General features: G+C 50.7%; 1 long non-coding RNA gene across 1 annotated transcript in view; it reads right to left on the bottom strand.

Moving 5' to 3' along the window:
- The window catches only part of LOC144936721 (uncharacterized), a 48734-nt gene extending 43792 nt beyond the window's left edge, over nucleotides 1-4942 (bottom strand). The window contains exon 1 of the long non-coding RNA XR_013637453.1: nucleotides 4901-4942. This is a non-coding gene — a long non-coding RNA (uncharacterized LOC144936721). The remainder of the gene's footprint in view (nucleotides 1-4900) is intronic.
- Nucleotides 4943-17939: the final 12997 nt, after the last annotated feature.

The raw sequence follows: 17939 nt of genomic DNA, 5'->3' as shown, positions 1-17939 counted from the left end.
TAGGTGGGGCTTGGAATCGAATTAATTAGCCAAATAATTCGTTTCGGGTGAACACAGGGCCGTGGCCGCGCGAATGAAATGGATCGTGAAAATAAACGCAAAATAACAAAAATTAATAAACAAAATAAGCAAAAACGAAATAAAAAAGAAACAAAAACTAAATAAACAAAAAATAAACAAAATAACCAAAAACAAAATAAACAAAATCACCGCGGAATACGGCGCTCCCTTTTCTGCAAATCTGGGAGGGCTGGCGCGTGAGCCAATGTCGGAACCTTCAGTGAGCCATGCACAGTTTCGGATATATATCGCCCTCAGCCAGCTGTGTCAACACGGCCAGCTGACCCCCGCTCAGAGTCCGCGCAAACATTGTACGAGCGTGCTCGTGCGTGCGTGCGTGCTCGTGCGTGCGTGCGTGCTCGCTTGACTTGTGCAAATGCGTGCAGAGATTGATCCGGCCCGGACCGACCGACCGACCGAAAGCATAAAAATTAACCCGTAAAAACAAAGTTTTTCACTATAAATCCTTTATATGCGTGTTCCATGGGCCACAACCCAGCCCACATTGGTCTTTGAAACGGGCGGCTAGAGTCCTCTCGTCTTCTGGCTTGAGATGGCTGCCACCTATGGGTCAGATGATTGCCTGGCAGCATTAAGCAATTGGTAATTAAATATAATTTTATTTTTCCTAAAAAGTGTAAAATTTTGGAAAAAAAATTTCACGAAAATAAATTGTCACGCACAACGAGTCTGTGTGCAAAATGTCAGCTCGATTGGATCACGAGAAGTGGGTTAAAAAACGACCGAAAGATTTGCACGGTCGTAAGAGCGCAAGCAAGCAAGCAAGTGAACTTAATATAAAGGATTTAAAAATCGAAGCGATCTGTCGAGCATCATCCCCGTGACCGAAGAGTTGCCGTCCGCGTCGGATGCTTCCCACCTCTCGCGATGATTTGGCGTCCCTCACAGAGAGAGAGTTATCGTCCCGACCGCTCGCTGATCCGTTTCAATTCCACTTACTTCTCGTCCCCCCCCCTCTCCTCAATTCCGTCAAAGCCTCAATTGAAACAGGGCAAGTGTTAGCGAGGCGCAAAGTGCGCGTGCGATGCGTGCCCATGCAGCCCGTGCCGATGCGGAGTCGAGGACGGGAAAAATCTGGTGGCGTCAAAACAGAGGGGGGATTCCTATTCTTGGTTCTTTCGGTAGAGTCACGTAGAAGGGAAATAAAAAAATTATAACAAACTATAAAACAAAAACATTTCTCACGACGTTTCGACTGCAACACAAGCAATCATCATCAGGTGTGAAATGCACAGCAAGAGGGAGGATTAGCAAGCGGCCGGGTAGCTCAGGGGTTAGAGGAATGATCCAGCAGCTCTGCGATTTTTGGTTTTTAGCCACCATTAGTTAAACAGGGTTCGAAACGTGTAACGAGTCAGCGGAAATCAGCCTGGTACTATAAAACTATCAATTTTTTTTATTTCACCAGGTAAGGCTCACTGAGCGATGTAGCTCTTTTTCAGAAGCGACCTGGCAATCGTAAATGAGGGCTCAACAAAAGTGACTTATCATCGTGCGGAAATTTATAGCGGCCGAATAACCATCAAACGCTTGACGTCGATTCTAAATGTGGAGGGAAAAATCCGGAGGACCCGGAGAATACACGAGCACACGGAGAATACACGAGCACACGGAGAATACACGAGCACACGGAGAGAAACAGGCAAACGGGGGATAGAGACGTGGAGTCAGGGTTTGGGATCGAACCCACGACCTCCTGCATACAGGGCAAAGGAAGATAAACGATTCGCCACCGGTGGCTGCACAAAAATAAAAAAGGCCCATCCGCATTCAGTATGGGCTTTCAATTAATGTGGCTGAATTCCAGCTCTCAGAAATAAAAGTAGTGTGTACATCGGTTCGACTGCCATGCGCCAAACATTGCTCAGGAGGAGGGAGGAGTGGGAAAGTTTATCCCCTCCACCCCTCCACCCACACACACACCCCACCCACCCCCCCAACCAGCGTATTTTATCCACGCCGTGTCAAAATCTCAGAAGGAGATCCGTGGCATCAGCTGCTGCGGGCCGTTCGCTAAACGTCGGGGCGACGCGTTGGTTGTTCACTCCCGAGAGCTCCGCCACAATGCCATTAGCATGACTGATATAACATTTGTGGGGGAGTGGGGGGGATGGGAAAGCCCAACATTTTTGGAACAATTTCACCCTTCCCTTCCCGTGAGACGTGGGCAGGAGCAGAGCAGGTTTAGCAGTGAATGCTACCACTGCTAAGTAATGATTTAACTCTTAATGACCAGGTCTCCCGTGCAAAGCGTCCGTGCATCTTAAGAGGGCTGCTAGACACTGAAAACTGTCAAAGGATGATTGAACGAGTTAATGTATTGATTGTTGTTTTAAATTTAGCAACTTTAAGATGAGCATTCGCGCGCATATTTGAACAATGTCCACACACGATGATCAAAACGCGTGTTTTTAAGTGCTGGATTTAGCAGCATCATCATCATCAATGCCACTGATAAAATCATCATCATCATCTGCAATCGTCACTGCGTGGTCGAGTTTCCTGAATTATTAAGGCTGGACGACTGGCATCGATTATCCTAAAGTGACGACGATTAATCTATCGTAAAATAAACAATCGATTCATTAGTGTCACTCGATTAACCATTTTTTTCCCCCCGTTTAACTGGGCTGCTCCTGTAAACAGATTGATTGAATGGCCGCACCCGCTGCCAGCCGCTCTCAAGGAGATGGGGCTCGGCGCAGCAAACGGTTTTGGACAACTGATGGGGCTATTTCTGTCAACCATCGGGCTCCCTCGATCGGCTGGAAGAGGGCTCATAATGTGAACACGGCTCAACTTGTCTTGAGACCTCAGGGCATCAGAGCTGAGGCTTGGAAGCTGGTAAGATGACACAATCTCAATCTCTTTCTTCCCTGCATTTCTCTTCCATTGGCTCAGCATCTCTCTCTCTCTCTCGCGTCCCTTCCCATGTATCCCCCCCTCTTAATCTCTCTCGCTCCGCGACTATTTTGCTCCCATTCTTACTATCGCTCTCCAACCTCCCGCTCTCACATACTCCACACTCACACACTCGCGCACATGCCTTGGCGCACGCACACACGCACGCGGCCGGCGCTCTCTCCCCGCGCGCGTGTGCACGCACGCAGATGTGTAAAAAAATACAGCAACCCCTGAACAAAAACAAACCCTGGCAGCGCCTCGTCTGCCTTGCCGGAGCGTGGCCAGCCCCCAGCACGGGTGTGTGCGTGCGTGTGCGAGATCGCAGTGCTCTATTTAATTTTTTTCAACGATTCGACAATTTTTTTTGGATTTTTTTTTTTACTAGGTAAGGCCCCACCGAGCTATTAAGCTAATTTTTTTTCAGAAACTGGTAAAACATGTGATAGCTCAATGAAGTGGCTTATCATCGTGTGCAAATTTACAGCAGCCAAATACTCTAAACGCGTGATGTTGATTCTAAATGTGGCGGAAACAACCGAAGGACCCGGAGAAAAATCCACGTGACCACGGGAAGAGAGAGAGACACGCAAACTCCAAATATACAGCAGCAGACGTCAGGGTCGGGATCGAACCCACAACCTCCTGCATACCTAGGCGAGGCAGTTAGCGTCTCTCCGCGGCGCCAACTCATGTGGCTCCTGGCCACCGCCCGTTCCACACAGCAGCCGAAGCAAGAGCGCGCGGACACGCGGGAACATTGTTGTGATTGTTACGGGAAAGCGGAGCATGTGATTTATTCACTCCGGGGTTCCACACTGCCCGCGACAACCAACTCGAACACGCTTGCCTCTGGGTGTTCGGCGGTCCAAAGCACTGTCCACCCTCAACCGTGCTTAGCTTCTTCCGAGATCTGGCGAGATCCAGCCGGCGCGATTTGGTCACGGGGATTTAGAATGAGCAGCTCGCAAATGGAAAGGCTGCGAAGATGATAATCCTCGTTGGGGGTTGACTCAGCCCATCATCCCTTCAGATCGATTAAACGAGTCCATCAACAAAATAAACGTGGCTGCCATATGGATAGACTCGTACCTGTCATAGGAATGTGGAGTTTGCACCGCGAGCTCGGGGTTGTGAAACAGGAGATGAGCGCCACATCATTGCCCGGAAATCACGTTGGCTACAGACCAGGGGTGGGACACGAATAGGTTCTCTGATAGGCCACACATTGACACACACACACATGCACCTCCGTCACTTCTGTCACTGCAAGAGGGTCTTGCACTGACAGACCGTGACCAAACACACGGCGTTGGCAGACCAAAAATATTTCTCCTCCAGTACCCGATTAGCGCGGCTGACTTTGTGAGATGCTTGCATTGAAGGGTACCTACAAGTTTGCGGTAGGCCCACTCAGTTCCCGAAGAAGCTCACAGCACGTGCGGCGAAACGTCAAGGCAACACGAAGCACAATCGGGAAAAAAAACGTGCGACAGTGACACAGCACGATGGCAACGACCTATGCAGCGGTTCGGCCTTATTGGGGCTGCGGGACGTATGAAATGAAGTCTTGGGCCGCGTCTGGCCCACGAGCTGTCGGTTCCGTGACAGGAGTCGATCGTCCACCGCAGTCGGGGGCACGGCCGCGGTGGCCTTTGGCCAGGCGTTAAAAACGCGCTTTCACATTCGCCCGTTGTTTTGTGTGTGATTTTTATTTTTTTTTGCTCGAACACTCGGGGCAAATTTGTGAGTTTTTGGTAAACAACAAAGGGCTCTTGAATTAAAAAAGAAAACCTATTTTTTTTTTATAACTCAGCTCAAGCCAGGTTTTTGTGTGTGTGTCCGCGTGTGTTCGAGGAGTCTTTTTGAAGGTTGCTCCAAGACAAACCCCATTTTTCTCAAATCCGTCTCCACTGACCTTCCAAGTATGTCCTGCTCACCATCCGCGCCCTGCCCCACCATGGGCGCCCTGCCCCACGTTCACCCTGAACCACGCGCACACATTGCCATAGCACATCGTTAGGACACACACACACGCGAAGATAGCAAAGCAGCGCAGACGCAAGCCTCAGAAAATGTTTATCCCAAGCACGCTCCGCTCCGACCTATCACAAGAGCACATTGTTCGATAAGCACCAGCTGCACGATTTCGCAGAATGCAAACACAACGGCGCTTCGAGCACAGTTTATGCAATTTGTAATCTGCCCGTCTTGACGCTACTCCACTGCGGCGTAAACACGGCCCCCACAACAGGCCGATGTTATGTCCCCCGTAATAAATAATGATCCTCGTGAAAACTCCGCTCTCCACCAAAGATGCTCCGCGCGCGTCGAACGATATCGCGTCTCTTCTACTTTGAGAGTCAAAACCCCGTCTCGGTGAAATTATATTTTTATTTTTTATGGGAAATTGGACTTCTCGCTCAGTACGCACGCAAGCCTCGAGTGAACGAAACCTTTACACCTCGCGTCAAAATGTATCGCCCCGAAATCCGACGCTCCCCGTTAAATATGCATGTTCGGTATTCTTTTCGTCGCTTTAATGGTCTCAATATTATTTGGGGGTCGCGGTCCCTGGCGCTTGGCATGGTGAAGTGCGATGCACACGACCAGCACGGCGTGGGGCAGGGTCCCCATCTTCCTACGGCGGTGGATTGACGCGGGGGGCTGTTGCAGGCACTCCGCCGTCGTGAATCAGAATATTTGTTTGTACCGCAAGAATCCGATGAGCTAAAAGCTCTTTTTGAGAGATGTCCAGTCATGTTTTCCCTTCACCAGTAGCTCGTTGGTCTCTAAACTAAATTTGTTTTTTTCACCAGGTAGTTCTTTATAGTTATTTGTTTCAGAATCAGACCTGGCTAACACAAATGATAATTCAACGAAGTGGGTTGTCGTCACGTGGAAATTTATAGCGGCAGCCAAATACTCTAAAAGCACGCTGATCCTAAATGTGGAGGCGAAAAATCAGAGGACCCGGAGAAAAATCCACACGACCACAGGGAGAAAGAGAGACACGCAAACTCCAAGTATACAGCAGCAGGACTCGGGGTCGGGGTCGAACCCACGACCTCCTGCATGCCAGGCGAGGGAGTTAACATCTCCTAGCCACCGTAATGAGGATGAGAGAGAGACACGCAAACTCCAAATATACAGCAGCAGGCGTCAGGGTCGGGGTCGAACCCACGACCTCCTGTATACCAGGCGAGGGAGTTAACATCTCCTAGCCACCGCGGCGCTCCCCAAGGGGACTCTCACGGTGGGACACGAACGAGCAAACCATCCGAGCCTTTAATGGAAGAGGCATTAAAAAGAAAACCGCTCCTTCCACACTATAACCCTCGCCGCCATGGCCCTCGTCCGGGCTGCCGTGCGACGCATCCAGCGCCATCGGCAAACGCAGGGACGGCACCTGCGAAAACGGACCGGTTGGTTTATGTGTTGTTGTTGTTATTGTTGTTGTTATTGTTGTTGTTGTTGTTATCCTCGAGCCAGGGGCCCAGTTAATGGTGGGCCCCCGACGTCCGCAAACGGGAGGGACGGCGAACGAGTGAAGCCTGGCGCGGCGGAGAGGTGGCGGGCCCTGCGCATCGACGCACGCAAAACGCACGCACGAACACGCGCACAGATGTTCCCAAAGTGCATGCACTGTAATAGGGCAGTTTATAAGCATCTATTTTTAGTCCCCGTCGCAGTAGGGTGCAAGGGCTGGTGCTGCTGCTGCAGGGGATGGCTGGCTGAGAGGTGGTAGTGGGGGTGGTTGTGGGGGGGGGGGCAGGGGCTGGTAAGGTTGGGAGTGCAGGGGGATGTGGAGAGGAGAGAGGAGAAGGTGTGGAAGGTGACTGACAACCATGGGAAACGATCAAGTAGAGGAGAGGGCGCGATGGCAACTGGCAGCGCTGCGACCGCCGCTCCGAGATCTCGGGCGCGCGTGCGGCTCGACGAGACGCCCCGACAACAACAACGACAACAACAACGCGCCGGGACGCCCCAACGTCGAAAAAATAATAACACTTTTTGTAAAAATGGGCGTCAGTCTCGCGTCGTAAAATTAATCCGCGATGGTTCAGGACGAAGCCCCCAAGGTTTTGGGAGCGAAACGTCGGGACGGCACGTGCGCACGAGCCGATGCCGAAGCTCCCATCTCCGCGTTGCGGTCGTCCTTCTTGGGCCGTCTCCCTCCCCTTGGCTGCCGTTCCATCACCAGTCTCGTCCATCTCATACAATTCCTTCCTGGTAACATTTCCGCACGCAGGCCCATTTCTTTTTTTTAAACGGCCAACGTCGTCTCTGATGTACGACGGCTCTCGGATCCACGTTGGTTTTTTTCCAATTTCTGTGCCTCTCGGTGCAATTCTCCCAGTACGCTTCTCTCCACGTTCCACGCTCCACGTTCTCCGTCAAGGGTCCGCGAGTCCGACTCGCGCGTCACCGTTGAAAATGGTCCGCTTTCGGCCGGGCCGGTGTGTGGCGCGTCTCCCGCTGTCGAGCCCGGCTTTCCAAATCTCGCTTCGGTCCCCTGTCGTCCACCTCTGGAGTTCATCGACTTGACCCTGTTTAAACCGGGCCGCCGTTTAAAGAGAGCTCCGTGGCTCAATGGGCCTCATCCGAAGGAAACTAATCTCGGTCTGCTTTCAATACCCGACCTGGATGTTGAGTCCCGCTAATGTGGCAAATCTTTGAACACGTCCCAGGCCTCCCTTAATACGTTGACTCAGCCTTACGCGAGTACCTGGTTTGGTTGTGTAAACATCGCCACTGGGGAAACAAAGGCGGCCGGGGGTGGTGCTGGTCACATCACCTCCCCGTGTGCTGTGCCGGCCTTCATCGCTGCTCGCTAATGGCACTTGCCCCAACAGTCTGTTAAGGCTATACGGGGGATGTTTGTGTTGCCTTTGTCTGCGAGTGTGTGCGAGTATTCATCTGTGTATGTGTACGCGATTGTATGTGTGCGGGGATTCTATGTATTACATGTAATACATGAGTGGGACAAGTAGAACCCTCGGGGCTGGTTGGGGGTGTTGGGGTATGCGGACTTAAACCAAGACATTTCACCAGCATTTAATGGCAACATCATATATATTGAATTGGTTCTTTCGGTAAAGTCACGTTATTATTTCCCTTCTACGTGACTTTACCGAAAGAACCAACAATACGAATCCTTGCAGTCACGAAAGCTTTAAATCGAAATTTAACACCATATATATGCAATTGTTTCCTTTTTTTTTTGTCACGGTTCGCACCCGGCACCAAAATGTACCGCCGCCGCCGATTGCCCCGCATCCATCGCTCACGTGAACCACGACCCCCGCATCTCGAGCCTTCGTCCTGCAGCCACGGGCGGGCGGACTTTCAGCAACAACAAAAAAACAAACCAAGCAAGCCCAGCGATTACTGAAGGGAGACGGCGTGGGGAGGATGGGGAGAAGGCCCCCCCCCCCCACACCGAGCGCTATCGCCCCGCGCGATTGAACAGAAGGTGCCGATACTTCCCCGTTAGCGTTGAACCCCACGGGCCGCCGGCGGGAGCGCGCGTGCGATATTGAAGTCGGTGCTTAGGACAGATCCATGCTATTGATTTTAATGGTCTGCAGCAAGAAGCCCTCTATTTGCATGGCAGATGACTTCCACCCCTCCCACCCCCACCCCTTATCGTGGGTGCCCGTGTCCTTTATGAATTATTATGCAAGTCGGGGATCGGTTACAGTCCTCCTCTCTCCGGGACGGCGGGGGGGGGCGGAAAACCATCAGGGAACATGTTCACATGCTTTGCATTTGCACGTTGAATCTGGCTTTCATTTGGACCAAAAAATTTAATCTGTTGACTCGTACCTCCCTCCCGCCCCCCCTTAAAACTGCCACCCCACAAACACGCCGCACTGTACAGTAGCCTGCAGCAAACAACAGCTCGGGAGAGGGAAGGGAAGAAAAAAGATAAATCGCGGACAATGCTTAGCCTCAGAAATCGGAAAATGACAGGGAAGAATGCGCAAATTAAAAAAAAACATTTAGGCGATGTCCACCGAGAGTGAGGGAAAATAAAGACAAAAACCGCAGGCGAAAAATACAGCAGGCGTGCCCGGTCGAGTTTCTCCTGCTTCGTCGCAGAGCCAGAGTTTGCAAAGGAGTCAAACGATTCGATTCCCGGCTGTCGGCCAGTAACTTCGGCGGGAAAGGGAAATCGCCTAAACCCATTGTCTACTTTAATGAGACATTAAAGATCCTGTCGCGTGATTTGCGAGAGACGGGGGCATTGGTAGGCGCTGCTTTGGCGAGATGTTAACTCCCTCGCCTGGTATGCATGAGGTCGTGGGTTCCATTCCGACCCTGACGCATGCATGTTTCTCTCTCCCCGTGGTCACGTGGATTTTTCTCTGGGTACTTCGGATTAGCGATACATTTCCACGTGATGAGCCAACTGAGTTTAGCTAACATTTGTGGCCAGGTTGCTTCTGAAAAAAGATAGATAGCTCAGTGGGCCTTACCTAGCAAAAAAATAGTTTAGTTTAAATAGTTGTATAGCTTCATCCAGCAGTGGATTGGTCATGGACACCGTTGCTGATAAAGATTATTCATGGGCAAGAACATGCCATCATGCTGCCATGTCATACTTCACAATCTCAAACGTTTAAAACATTTTCCGGTGGATGAAATCGTTTGAAGAAAATCGCCGTCATTATGTAACGGCTGTTGTCCAATTCTCCTTGCAAAATAGATAATGAATCTCTATATCCTCTCACCTGCTTAAACAAAGAACACCCGATTGATTGACGATCGATTAAAATGGCTTCGCTGCTGTCATTAACTACGCACCAGCATCGCCCAACACAAAGATGTAAGCGGCAAATAAACAATTGAGCCGTGGATCTAAGGTCAAAGCGGAAAAGAGACGCGGTAAACCAATAATAACAGGACTGCGCGGAGAGGACTCGCCGCAACGAGACCAAATCAAATCACCGGTGCACTTGCCGTTTGACGCCACCCTTGACGGCACGCGTGGCCGTCACGAAGGAAGGCCCCTGACGTGTCGATCACGAGCACAATCCTGAAGCAGTTTCACGTCGCAGGGAGTAGAGGCAATTTCACTGTGTGCTTGCCCATTGCCACATACATAGCCTTGCTGTAGCTGCTCTCTCGTTTGTTCAGCACTTCCACTGCTGGATTATATTTTGTTCCGCCCGACGACGACCGCTTGTGTTGCGATCGAAACGTCGCGACTTTGTTTATTTATTTTATACCGACGTGACTTTACCGAAAGAAGCAGAGAGTATGGATTCCTGCAGTCACGAAAGCTTCAAATCAAGATTTTTCACCGTGTCGTTTTACCCCAATTAACTCCTTCCCCGTTCCGAGACGAAAAGCTAAACAATGTTTTATTTTTACCAGGTAAAGCCCTCCGAAGCGACCTGGTCACAAATGATGGCTCAACCAAGTGGTTTATCACGTGGAAATTGATCGCAGCCAAATACCCTAAACGCGTGATGTTGATACTAAATGTGGAGGGAAAAACCGGAGGACCCGGAGAAATATCCACACGACCACACGGAGAGGGAGAGACACGCAAACTCCAAATACACAACAGGGTTGGGATCGAACCCACGGCCTGCTGTATACCAGGCGAGGTAGTCAACATCTCGCCACCCTGGCACCCCAAGTTGCCGTGTGGGTGCCGTTCACTGCCGAATGTCGGAACGTGCAAGCGGTTCAGCGTTAATTTGATTTAGAGAGGCATACCGCCGCTGTGTTAAAGACATTGCACTGTACTCATCACATTGAACCGTAACAACAAGACGACCGCACTCTACGCCCTCCAGCGTGTCCTTGTGGGAGCCTCGGTAACGATAAAGTAAAAACTTTCTTCAGGTTCCATTCCGACGACATACGTGCACGTACGTCGTTGAGAACGGAATCGGAAGAAACGGACATGTAAAAACAGATGACGAACACGTATGGCACGTACGTCATCGGAACGGGAAAGGGTTAAGATAAACGTTCGAGTAATTTTAAAATTTTGGAGAAAAAATTTGCACCGTGACGCCGGGAACGCATGGCCCACACCTCGCTTTCGGCGAACATGACGGGATTTCGAACGTCCGCTTCGAAGCAGCCCGCGCGTCTTTCCAAGGTCATTGTTTACGTTTAGCTAATATCGGTACACGGAGGAAAGAAACTGCATCAACAAAAAATAGGAGGGCTCACTTTTCCGTCTCGCAGTATTTAAACAAACAAAAAAACGCCCTTCGCGTTCACGAACTAACGTCGCTCTTCGGTGTGTTTCCGGCGTTCATCAGAGGGGAAGCCACTGAAGTGACAGCGAGCGCGTTAATCCTGTAGAAACGTTGGCTGACAAATGTCCATGAACCCTGCGCCTTAATGTCCCCTCCCTGGAGAGAGACAATCTCACAAAGGCTCTTTCGCAGGCACACTGCAACCCCAAACTCCCGAGGGGTAAAACCATTTTGTTCTGACCGACGCCACAACGCGGCTGCTGACTCCGTGGACGTTCACCCATTGATGAATTTTTTTTTGAGCCGTTCACCCCCCTCCCCCCGACGTCCGAAAGGCTCGTCAAGTTAAAACACAACGAGCTGAAAACGCGCGTGGCCGGCACCGCGCGCGCGCGTCGGGCTGCTGGGGCTCGCGGAGTCACCCCACGACCGCACCCGGGACGAAAGAAAGGCCTCGACGCCGTTTGATTGCGGGGAAAACAGTGGATCTCTCCGTCCTCGTCGGAGATGCCGTTCGCAACCTCCACCGCCACCGTTGCCGCCGCCGCACGCTCGCAAAAAATGCGAGTGCCGACGATGAATGGCAGAAGTGCGGGGGGTGGGGGGAAGTCTCTAAGCAAGCAGGTGCAAAAACCTTTGAACAACTTTCCCAAAAGGGCTGCTTGCTGTGTGCAGCCAGCGCCGAGATGAACACCGTGACCATGCACGTGAAGGGACAGGGTGGGGGGGGGGGAGCTGGCATATTTACAAACGCGCAGTGCGCTCGATGCCAAAGTTCAAAGTTCATCGTTTTGGCTTGGGGTTTTCGGGGCTGCCATATTCTCCTGTCATACGGTGGCGAGAGATGATTGCGTAGAGTTTTTGCGGTTGTGCCGTATCGCTCTCTGAATAATTTTCGCGTTTGTACTGCGCGTCCGATGTCCGACCGTTTTTCTCCCCGCTCTGAGAGCTTCTGCAAGAACCGCTTTAATCCCCCGAACTCGCTCCCTTGAATAAGCTCCCAGGAAGTCGGAGTCCCCCCGAAGATATATGTCAGAGAGTTTTACGATCGTGTGGATGGTTTCTTGAGGACGAGCCTGGTGAATTTGTGAAATGGGGCCGGCTTTTCATCTCGAGCGGCAAGTGGCGTTCCCCTACGCGGTCCGTGGTTTGGGTGCCGTGGTGGTGAAATGTTAACTGTCTCACCTGATTTGCAAGAGGTCGTGCATTCGATCCCGACCCTGACGCCTGTTTATAAGTTGCATGTTCTCCCTGTAGTCGCGTGGATTTTCATGCGGTTCCTCCGGCTTTTGTCCACATTTAGAATCAACGTGCGCAAACAGTATTTGGCTGCTATAGATTTCCACGTTGTAAGCCACTTGTTGAGCGATTATTTGTGATCAGGTCACTTCTGAAAAAGAGCTAGAAAGCTGCCTTACCTTGAAAAATAAATAGTTTGAGATTGGCCACCGCAACTGAGAAGCGCACCGTAGGCACCCACGGACATCAAGTCGGTGGGTGCCTACCGCGATCGCGTGAGCAACTGGCAAAACGTTACAGAATTAATTTGTTCTAGTCTCGTGGTGGACCGGTCTTAGCGGAGGGCTCTTACCTAAGAATATCAGGAGCACCCAGCAGCATTTGATGATCAGGCTTTGCTGCGGTGATAAGGTTCTGAAATTCAAAATCTGTTCAGAGTTTTCCCGCTTCAGCATGCACGGGCTAACGGGACTAAAACGTTGTTATTTTATCTCCATTTGTTGAGGGTGGAGCGGTGGCGCGGCCGTTCACCCACTGCAATGTGAACCTGGCAAGCCTGAGATGCGCGTGGCGAGTGATAGCCGAACCAGCCCTGGGTACATCACCCTTCACTAACCCACGCTGACGAGTGTGGTGAAGTATGGTCAAACAGCCACACCCCCCCACCCCGCCATGACTGACCTGGCACGGGGTGCCCATCTTTCAGATGTGGATTGACTAAGGGCTACAAATGATCATTATCGATCATTTGTGATTAATTTGTTAGCACCCAGCAGCAGTCGTGGAAGGCCATGTTTGCCACGGCACACAAACTCTCCGTGTGGTTTGCGTGATGGACGGGCGAGCGTGTGTGCGGTGTGCGGCACGCACACATGCAATTTATTACCGCAGTGTTGGTTTTCAAACCATCGTGATATAATTTGGGCATTCAGCGGCCATTATCGGGGCAAACTAAACTCAAACTATTTTAGTATTTTACAAGGTAAAGCCCACTACATAGCTCTTTTCATAAGCTACCTCACCGCAAATTATATCACGTGGAAATGTATTGCAGCCAAATACTCTAAACGCGTGATGTTCATTCGAAATGTGGAGGGAAAATCCGGAGGACCCAGAGAAAAATCCACACGACCACGGGGGAGAGAGATAGAGAACGTGCAATCGCAAGACATACAATCGTCAGGGTCGGGATCGAACCCACAACCTCCTGCATACCAGGCGAGGTAGTTAACATCTCGCCACCTTTGTACCTTTTTTAAAATCGGATGTGAGGATATGAGCAACGATGAATGCTACGCCCCGAGCAAGGCTTCCGCTGTTGTAGTCGGGCATGGCGTACGACGTGGAGGGTTGTGCCCATTGCGACCTCCTTTTGTGAACACACAAACGATGACCCGTGATGACGCCGTCCAGATTTGCCATTCAACTAATTGTCCCGTCCACGCGATGAGCCATCTTTACGTCTCACTGGGAGGATAGACGTCCAAAACGACGCGGTTAATTCATAGCACGTCTGCGAACAAATTCAAATTAACCACCGGGACACATTTCTCCCAGAAAAGGGGCCTTGCCAATAAACAGCGGGCAGCTCGCCAACATTGCTTCAAGCCAGCCTGGCTGATATTCAGTGTCTTATCAGACACCGAATGTCAAGACCGGCCCGGATTTTTGCTCGTATTGAACCAATGGGCGCTTGATAAGATGCCGCTCCCAGAAGGCCGAGCGGCATTCGGTTTGTGGGGGAAAAAAAACACATACTTCGAGTTTTAACGGGACAAACATTTGCTCCGAAATCTTCGGAGTCCTGCGCCACCCTCCCTCCGACCCCACTCCCCTCGACGTCCACGTGCCTTCTCACCGAGTAACCTTCCTCCCGCCACCTCCTCTTGCACGCGAGCCCATGTCAGCGCTGCGCACCTGCCGACCGGCACGGCTGGCTACGTACGGCGCGAAAGAAGTTCAACATACGTACATCCATACTACTCGCACAGAGACCCATAGACCCACACAGGAGACCCATTGTCTGTTGTCCTTCACCCAGCACCTCCGATTTGCACGGCTGGCTACGTAAGGCGCGAAAGAAGTTCAACATGCGTACCCTAACGCAGCTTTGCGATCGCGCCGCTGCCGTCGTCGTTTTTGGGGGGCTCACGTGTTTTGGATCGAGCTCCACTAGAGGGCAGCCAGCGCCAAGACTTTGCTGGCACGGCTCCCTTCAGCAAGCCCGCAGACAGGCAGGCAAGGAGGGGGGGGGGAGCTTCCGTCGGTCAGCACCGCCACCGCCACCGCAGCAGCAGCACGGGATCACGGCGTGGCGGTCAGCGGAACCTGCGCTTGCCAACGCGGGCGACCGCCGGAGACCGATTCCCAGCCACGGCTGACATCAGTGGCGAGCGATTTTTGGCGAGTTGAACCCAGCGTTTAGTTTGATACTTTTTAGTTTAACCCCCGGCGTTGCGAAGGGTGCTCAGATGCACCGCCCTACGACCGCATGTCCTGGGGAAGGCCTTCATCCAGCAGCGGATTGACATTGGTGTGCATTATTATCATATACACGGACCTGATGCGATCCCACACGTTGCAGATTTCATTGCGTAAAATCACGTGTTGGGGATTATTACCTCATCTTGGTGGTGCAAAACAACCAACAGGAGATAGTGGCCACAATGGAAGTATACAATGACTGCAATGAGGCAGACAATGTTTCAGATCTAGCCACTGGCACACACACACATCTCTTGAAGAAGCTCCAATCACGTGCAGAGAAACGTCTTCTTGACGAATCTCCCAGCACGTAGAGCGGAACATCTTCTTGAAGAAACTCCCAGCATGTGGATAGAAACGTCTTCTTGAAGAAACTCCAAGCATGTGGATAGAAACGTCTTCTTGAAGAAACTCCAAGCATGTGGAGCGAAACGTCTTCTTGAAGAAGCTCCCAACATGTGGAGCGAAACGTCGTCTTGAAGAAACTCCCAACATGTGGAGCGAAATTTCTTCTTGAAGAAGCTCCCAACATGTGGAGCGAAACGTCGTCTTGAAGAAACTCCCAACATGTGGAGCGAAATTTCTTCTTGAAGAAGCTCCCAACACGTGGTGAGAAACGTCAGATAGTGCCGACAAACGCACTGTACAACCCCAAAACACATCAAGCGGCTATACTTGCTCATTGTATTTTGTTATACTTCATTCCAAGAAATGCTTATTATTATTTCAATATATTTTTTTCACTGCATGTCTCTGAACTACTGCCAGTGTCCTCTGTATCAGCGGTCAGTTGTTGGTTCGTGCGGCTGCTCATGCCCCGCATAAACCACAAAGCAAACAAATAACCCCGAGGAAACTCTGGCATGCCGCGCGCCATCAAGGCCGTGTATGTATGCACGCATGGGGTGTGCCACGGTGGCGAGATGTTAACCACCTCGCCTGGTATACAGGAGGTCGTGGGTTCGATCCCAACCCTGACGCCTGCTGTATATTCAAAGTTTGCATGATCTCCCCGTTGCCGTTTGGATTTTTCTCCGGGTTCTCCGGTTTTCCCCTCCATGTTTAGAATCGACATGCGTTCAGAGCATTTGGCTGCTAGAAAATGTCCACGCGATAAGCCAATTTCGTTGAGCTATCATTTGTGATTGCTGGGTCGCTCCTGAAACAGAGCTGTGTAGCAGCGCAGTGGGCCTTACCTGTCAAAATAAGAATAGTAAAATAGTAAAAATGTTTAACTTCTTCTCTAAGCAGGGGGGGGGGCGTGTGGGGGGACATCCAACTTTTATTCTAACCTGGTGTGCAGCCACTGTTGTGGGGGGTGGTGGTCCCGATACCCCCAACGTTTTTCGACAGAGCTACTAAAGGACGTCAACAATATTTTGGCCAAAAAACCACCGCGTTTCTTTGAGTCCTTGCTCTTCTCCAAGTCAACAACGAAGGCGACATCCACGTCGTTTGTGCCGACGACGGAACCTTGGGGCAAAAGCCACCGACAGTCGGCTCAGTACCGAGTCAGTAGCCAGTGGTTGCTCGGATTTAATACGATCACTAGAGTTCCTATCCGTGTCAAAGCAAGGGTTGGGGGGGAGGAAAGGGAGATTGTGAACGTCAAGGATCCTGTCTGTAATCTCACCCATAACCGCCACGAATCATAATGTCGGTAAGACACCACAAACTTCCAACCAAAATGCGTTGCTGCTTTCCAAAGAGAAGGAAGAAAACCAGCGCTCCATCTATCAAGGCGGAGTTGGGGCGGCTCCTGAGCATGTTCCCTCCACTAAAACAGCGATGCTGCGGCGTTCCCATGACTGGGGAAGTGAGCCGGCCGGGTTCACGAAACCGGGGCAAGGTGGGCTCGCGCGCTCCTTCGATTTTTCACGGCCAAGGCAGCAACAAGCTATTTTTAGTGGGCCGAGTGGCTCCCTTTGCTTAAGGGGGCTTCAAGGCTTCAGACCCGGGGCCGCCCTTGGAAACAGCAATGATGATGATGTTGTCACGAGTATCAACGGCGATGAGAAACAATTGGGGTCCGTTGCAACTGTCGCTTTAGCAAACTTCAGGGCGGTGTTTTTGTAAAAAAAAACATTGAAAAATTACAAAATTGCAACGGATTACGGGACGGTGGAGACGTAGCACAAATACAAGGTAAAAACCTGTAAAAAAATATTTCTAAACATTACAAATTGCTTCCCTGTAGAGGAAGGATGGGGTGAGAGGAGAGGTTCGGAGTGGCGAGGGACCGACAGCACGGAGGGCTGTAGCTAGTAGGAAGCCCCACCACAAGAAATGAGCCGTGCTTAGCAGTTCGATGATAGTGTGGGGCCTATAGCATATGTTATAAAGGGGCCCTAAATAAAAAAAGCACGTAAATATTAAAAAACTAATATTTTACTTTCATTGTAAAGTAATTGTATTTTTTCATTTGCTATACAGCCAGATAAAACGACAAATCGCTAACCTTAAACACCCAGTCGTTCATAAAAGTTGAAGGCAGTATAGTACTATAGTAATAGAGCAAGTGCAGAATCACTGAACCGGAATTGATAGCTTGAAAGCATTTAGCGCGGGGCCCTTGAAAGTGCAGGGCACGTAGCATATGCTACTTTTGCTACGAGGATAATCGGGCAGTGATTGAGATTGATATTTGCTCCTTGACGAGCACCGACTGAAGGCGTTTAAAAAGACGAAGGAACAGCACGTAGAAAAGGGAGCATTCTTCTGAATGTACAGCGAACAGCTCCCTGTCAATCCACTGCTGGATGAAGACCTCTCGTGAGCCATGCATTTTTTATTCTCAGTGCAGGCAGAAAAAAAAGTGGAAGAGTCGGTTAAAATAAAATCTCTAAGGGTAAAAATATCCGAGCGCACGCATTTCAAGAACACCGGATTACAATGTGCTCGGCACGCACCCATCATCCCATTACATAAGTACGGAGGAGGAGGGAAATAAAAAAATGTATAATAAGCAACACATGAATAAATAAATAAGCAATCGAATTCCAACTAAGA

Source organism: Lampetra fluviatilis, chromosome 17 (assembly GCF_964198595.1).
Source record: "Lampetra fluviatilis chromosome 17, kcLamFluv1.1, whole genome shotgun sequence".
Lineage (NCBI taxonomy): Eukaryota > Metazoa > Chordata > Hyperoartia > Petromyzontiformes > Petromyzontidae > Lampetra > Lampetra fluviatilis.
This window is presented reverse-complemented; position numbering and strand designations above follow the sequence as displayed.